We start from the raw sequence: 5,802 nt of genomic DNA on the forward strand, positions 1-5,802 counted from the left end.
TTTCAAAATTCTATATTTCCAAGTACTACATATACAAATCGGTTTTCGAAGTTCTATATTTCCCAATGTATTACGTACATAAATCTGATTAATGCATGAATAAAAATGCAAACTCACCTAGTTTGCACTGTTCCCACCAGTTGGCGTGACAAGCGTAGTTCCATAGCAAAATGACGACAAGGCAAGAAAGTTGTTTTTGTGTGTTGGAATATGAGAGATGTTTATCTATTACAACTGTGGTGTCACCGCCAGACACCACACTTGCTAGGTCGTAGCCATTAAATCGGCCGCGGTCCGGTAGTATACGTCGGACCCGCGTGTCGCCACTGTCAGTGATTGCAGACCGAGCGCCACCACACGGCAGGTCTAGAGAGACGTCCTAGCACTCGCCCCAGTTGTACAGCCGACGTTCATAGCAATGGTTCACTGACAAATTACGCTCTCATTTGCCGAGACGATAGTTAGCATAGCCTTCAGCTACGTCATTTGCTACGACCTAGCAAGGCGCCGTATTCAGTTGATATTTATCTTGTGAAGCATGTACAGTCAAGAGAGATGTTCACCAATTTTGGATTAAAGTTAAGTATTCTACCAGTTACCTCCTGTTTTGCTAGTCTTATTTCTCTGACCTGTTCCAGACCTCACGCCATTCTGCGTGTAATTAAACGCGTGCATTTCGGCCTCCTCTAGCAACACGGTGTTGGCTCTTCTGCCAACACAGCAACAACAGTGCACCGTCCATCAGATGTAATTGTGAAAAAGAACCGTCATGTAAATTGAGAAATATGCGTTGCCATTGAGAATTTAGGGACACTGATTGTCTCTGTAAACAGAAAAGTACCGGTCGACCAAGGGTGCCAGATTCAACCGTGAAGAGAGTGAGGGATATTTTCGTACGCTGACCAAAAAAGTCAACGGTTCGCGCAAGCCACAGTGTAGGAACATCGAAGCAAACTGTATGGATGGTATTGCGACGACGGTGCCGTTTGCACCTCGTGCAACAATTAAAATCTTAAGATCATGGCCGGCGCTTTCAGTATTGCATGACAATACACGTAGCACTTGAGGTTGGACATTCCGCCTCCTCAAGTTGACTTGTAGCGACGAACGAGATTCACTGAAGGCTAATGTTTTCTGTGCAGTGTCACTGAGGAAGCGGTATAGGCCGTTTCACTTCCGTGAGAAGAGTCTGACGGGTACGTCTTTTCTTCATGTGTTGCAGTTCTGCTTGTTCCGCAACTGACTGCTCATTCAGAGAAGTACATCTCCCAACAAGACCAGGCACACAGTCACTGGAGCTTCTACGTTCGTTTTCGTCTAAACGACGAACTTCCACATTGATGGATTGGTCATAGTGGCGAAAATGATGTGGCTTTGTTCGCTTGGGCCCCCAGATCGCCTGATCCCATGCCTTGCAACTTTTTCTTTGAAGGTACATTAAGTATCGTGTTTACATACCTGACTGCAAGAAGTCTGGACCAGCTCAGATAAGACATCAATACTGATGTGACGACCATTGACAGAATGTTGTTGTATTTGTTGTATGTGGTATGGAATGAACTTGACTATCGCTTGGACACGTGTTGTGTGTCCAAGGGGACACTCGTATAACATTTTGAGGGTGCAAACTGCGAACTTCATGAGTCGGCGGTTCTATTCATGCATCAGTCATGGATGTACATGCAACTCTTTGGAAAAACGCTTGAATCATTTATAGTAGCCCTGTATACAGTATTTATCCCACATTGCCATCACATCGATGTAAGATTCCGGTATTTTCAAATTGGATCGTCGTCTGAGTTAGTGAGCTGACCGGAAGAACAAATCGTCGATCATAGTTTGATCGTCAACGCTGAGAAGAGTGTTCGTCATGTGTCCGAAATAACAGACGGCTATGCCTTTTCATAGAACCGTGTTCTCGCCATCATCAATGAATATGAAAACAGAGTTCTCCTGTAGACTTTTGACAGATGCCAAATGCTTTTGTATTCCTCTCTCCTGTACTTATTAGACTCCTTTTCTAGCTTCGTGTCAGCACTGCTGTTACACCGAGGTCACAGAAGTAATGGGATACCCTCTTCTGACGTCGCGCTGGGCTTCCTTTTATCCGGCGTAGCGCAGCAACTCGACGTGGAATGGACTCAACAAATCGTTAGAAGTCCCATGCAGAAATACTGAGCCATGCTGCCAATATAGCCGTCCATAATTGCGGAAGTGTTGCCTGTGCAAGATTTTGTGCACGAACTGACTTCTCGATTGTGTGCCGCAAATGTTTCCTAGAATTCATGTTGGGCGATCTGGGTGGTCAAATCATTCGCTCGAAATGTCCAGAATGTTCTTCAAACCAATTGTGAACTATTTCTCTCTGGTGAAATGGCGCATAGTCATCCGTAAAAATTCCATCGTTGTTTAGGAACACGAAGTCCATGAATAGCTGAAAATGGTCTCCAAGCAGTCACCATAACCATTTACAGTAAATGATCGGTTCAGTTGGACCATAGGACTCAATCCATTCCATGTAAACACAGCCCCTCCAATATGGAGCCACCACGAGCTCGCACAGTGCCTTGTTGACAAGGTGGGTCCATGGATCCGTGGGGACTGTGCCACAGTCGAACCCTACCATCTGCTCTTACCAACAGTAATCGGGACTCATTTGACCAGCCCATGTTCTCCAGTCGGTTAGGGCCCAGCCAATAAGTCACCGCCGGCCGAAGTGGCCGAGCGGTTCTAGGCGCTTCAATCTGGAACCGCGCGACCGCTACGGTCGAATCCTGCCTCGGGCATGGGTGTGTGTGCTGTCCTTAGGTTAGTTAGGTTCGAGTAGTTCTAAGTTCTAGGGAAATGATGACCTGAGATGTTAGTCCCATAGTGCTCAGAGCCCTTTGAGCCAACAAGGTCACCAGCCCAGGAGAGGCGCTTCAGGTGATGTCGTGCTTTTAAGAAAGGCATTCGCGTCGGTCGTCTGCTTCATGCCTCATTAACGGCAGATTTAGCCGCTCTGTCCTAACGGAAATGTTCGTCGTACGTCCCACTTTGATTTGTGCGGTTATTTCATGCAGTGTTCCTTGTCTGTTAGCACTGACAACTCTTTGCAAACACCGCTGCTCTCGGTAGTTATGTGAAATCCGTCGGCCACTGCGTTGTCCGTGTTGAGAGGTAAAGCCCGAAGTTTGGTACTCTCGGCACGCTGTTGACATTTTGGACCTCGTAATATTGAATTCCCTAACGATTTCCGAAACGGAGTTTCCCAAGCTTCTAGTTCCTACTACTATTCCGCGTTCAGAGCCTGTTAACTCCCGTCGTGCGGCAATATCCACGTCGGAAACCTTTCCACACGAACCACCTGAGTAAAAATGACAGCTCCGCCAACGCACAGCCCTTTTATACCTTGTGCACGTGTAAGCGATGCTACCGCCACCTACATACGTTCATATCGCTATCCCACGAGTTTTGTCGCCTCAGTGTACATCGCCTTGGCCCACTGCAACGACTCTGCCAGCTACGCCTAGTTCAAGATGTTTTAACGATCGGCAATATACATACGTAAGAAAACGTGCATCCTTGTGGTGCTCCTCCTGCGGCTCCTGGAGAGGCCTGCCTGGGATTTAGCTGCGCCGCCGCGCCCCGTGATCGCTGCTCTGTCCCTCGGGCTCACTGCCAGGCGGTCGATCCTATCTCGGCTGGCCGGAGGAGCTTAGAGGCAAAAGGACGCCGCCGCGCCTCCACCCCGCCTTACCAGAGGGTGCGGCGTAAAACCAGCGTCGGGGCCGCGACGATATTTGAACAGGAGATCCTATCGTATCTGAACGAGATGTGCTTTACGTATCGTCTTTAATAAGGGAGGGGGACCGCCATTTTTTGTGTCCCCGTAAAAGAAGGTGGGCAACCTTCGTCTTAACAGTTGCTGCTTACGACCAAGAAACAACTTTCATTCACGTTTTTCTCGTGTTTTTAGTCGGAATCATAAATCGGCTACAGATCGTCTTTCCGATGCCTCGGAAAGCGATAAAAGGAGAAACCGGAAAACACGTTCGGGTACAGCAGTCTTTTCCCCCTTGTCTCTTACATTCGACATACAAGATCTGATGCAGTGCTCTAATGATACGATGAACGAAATACACACACTGGAAGGTTTTTTTTTCAGATGTTCCTTTTTTTCATTTATCGGTCTCAGAAACGGTAAGAGCTTTCATTTATGACAGTTACTTTCTGTAAAAAATATCGCAGTGGAGCATTATGCAAACGTTACTTCTGCTAGCGGCTTAATGACGTATTTCCTTCACGACCGACACCAATATTAGACATTATTATCGTGATTTAACACTATTAATTTGGTTTCAGTCTACATTGCAGTCCCGTTAATATGAAAACTATTATTATTATTATTGTTATTGTTATTAATACTGAGTAACGCCTGTGAGCTGAGGATGCCACGGCGGCCTGTCGGTACGTTGGGCCTTCATGGTCTGTTCGAACGGATTTGGTTTCTTCATTTAGTTTCTTCACAGTAATTATTATCATCACATGTATACTGTGAACCCCTGGTACCTCAGTGGTCAGCGCGAAGGAATCTCATACCTAACGGCCCGCGTTCGATTCCCGGCTGGATCGGAGATTTTCTGCTCTCAGGGACTGGGTGTTGTGTTGTCCTTATCATCATCATTTCGTCCCCATCGACACGCAAGTCGCCGACGTCGCGTCAACTCGAAAGACTTGCACCAGGTGAACGGTCTGCCCGACGGGCATTGTATACTGAGAAACTCATTTTACAATGTAATGCTATAATGATCACAGCTTAAGTAACAACTACTCAGCACATTAACAGTGGTCTCCGAGAACCCGATGAACCATTCCGTAAGTGTTCAGAGTAACTATCTTATTATTGTCACTGGAATTACCGTTACTTCCTCTCTACATTGATAGTATATATTGCTAAAATTTCGAGCGTGTTTTGGTATTTACGAGGTTTAATCTCGCGTTTTGTAAATTTAAACTCATGCGGTCAGTAGCGCAGTAGTTTTCATTTCTTTGTTTTGGAGACAAGTGACTGTTTGGTACAGCGTAGTCAGTCACTCAGTCCGGCTCCAGCTGTCGCCTGTCACACATCTCCAGAATAGTAAGTTACGTATTTACTTTTTGGCAACGGCCTTGTCGCAGTGGATACACCGGTTCCCGTGAGATCATCGAAGTTAAGCGCTGTCGGGCGTGGTCGGCACTTGGATGGGTGACCATCCAGGCCGCCATGCGCTGTTGCCATTTTTCGGGGTGCACTCAGCCTCGTGATGCCAATTGAGGAGCAACTCTACCGAATAGTAGCGGCTTCGGTCAAGAATACCATCATAACTATCGGGAGAGCGGTGTGCTGACCCCACGCCCCTCCTATCCACATCCTCCACTGAGGATGACATGGCGGTCGGATGGTACCGGTGGGCCACTCGTGGCCTGAATACGGTGTGCTTTAGTTACCTTTTCCTGTCTTTTCATGTTAGTATGTGCTGCTTAAATTTTGTGCCTGTTTTGGTAATTTAGAGGTGTAATCTCGTGTTCTGTAAATGTATGTTCACGAAGTCAGTAGCGTAGTTGTCATTTCTTCTGAACAGCCAGCTATACAGCTCATTAACGTATCAGTGTCCATTGGTGACAATTTAAAAGGGTCAGAGGTGCACATCTAGGTATCTGTCAGCGTTTATGGTTTACTTCTTCTGTTGGTTTTGCTAGAATAGGTTGGATGTGTGCGTGCTGTGTTCGGACACTCGAGTAGCTGGCTGCAGTTCGCGTACAGCTGAAGACGGCTTTGGC

General features: G+C 46.9%; 1 pseudogene; it reads left to right on the forward strand.

The window, feature by feature from the left end:
* The first annotated feature begins 5,141 nt into the window (after positions 1 to 5,141).
* Positions 5,142 to 5,259, forward strand: LOC126238031 (5S ribosomal RNA; annotated as a pseudogene).
* Positions 5,260 to 5,802: the final 543 nt, after the last annotated feature.

The sequence above is a fragment of the Schistocerca nitens genome, chromosome 2 (assembly GCF_023898315.1).
Source record: "Schistocerca nitens isolate TAMUIC-IGC-003100 chromosome 2, iqSchNite1.1, whole genome shotgun sequence".
In the NCBI taxonomy this organism is placed as follows: domain Eukaryota; kingdom Metazoa; phylum Arthropoda; class Insecta; order Orthoptera; family Acrididae; genus Schistocerca; species Schistocerca nitens.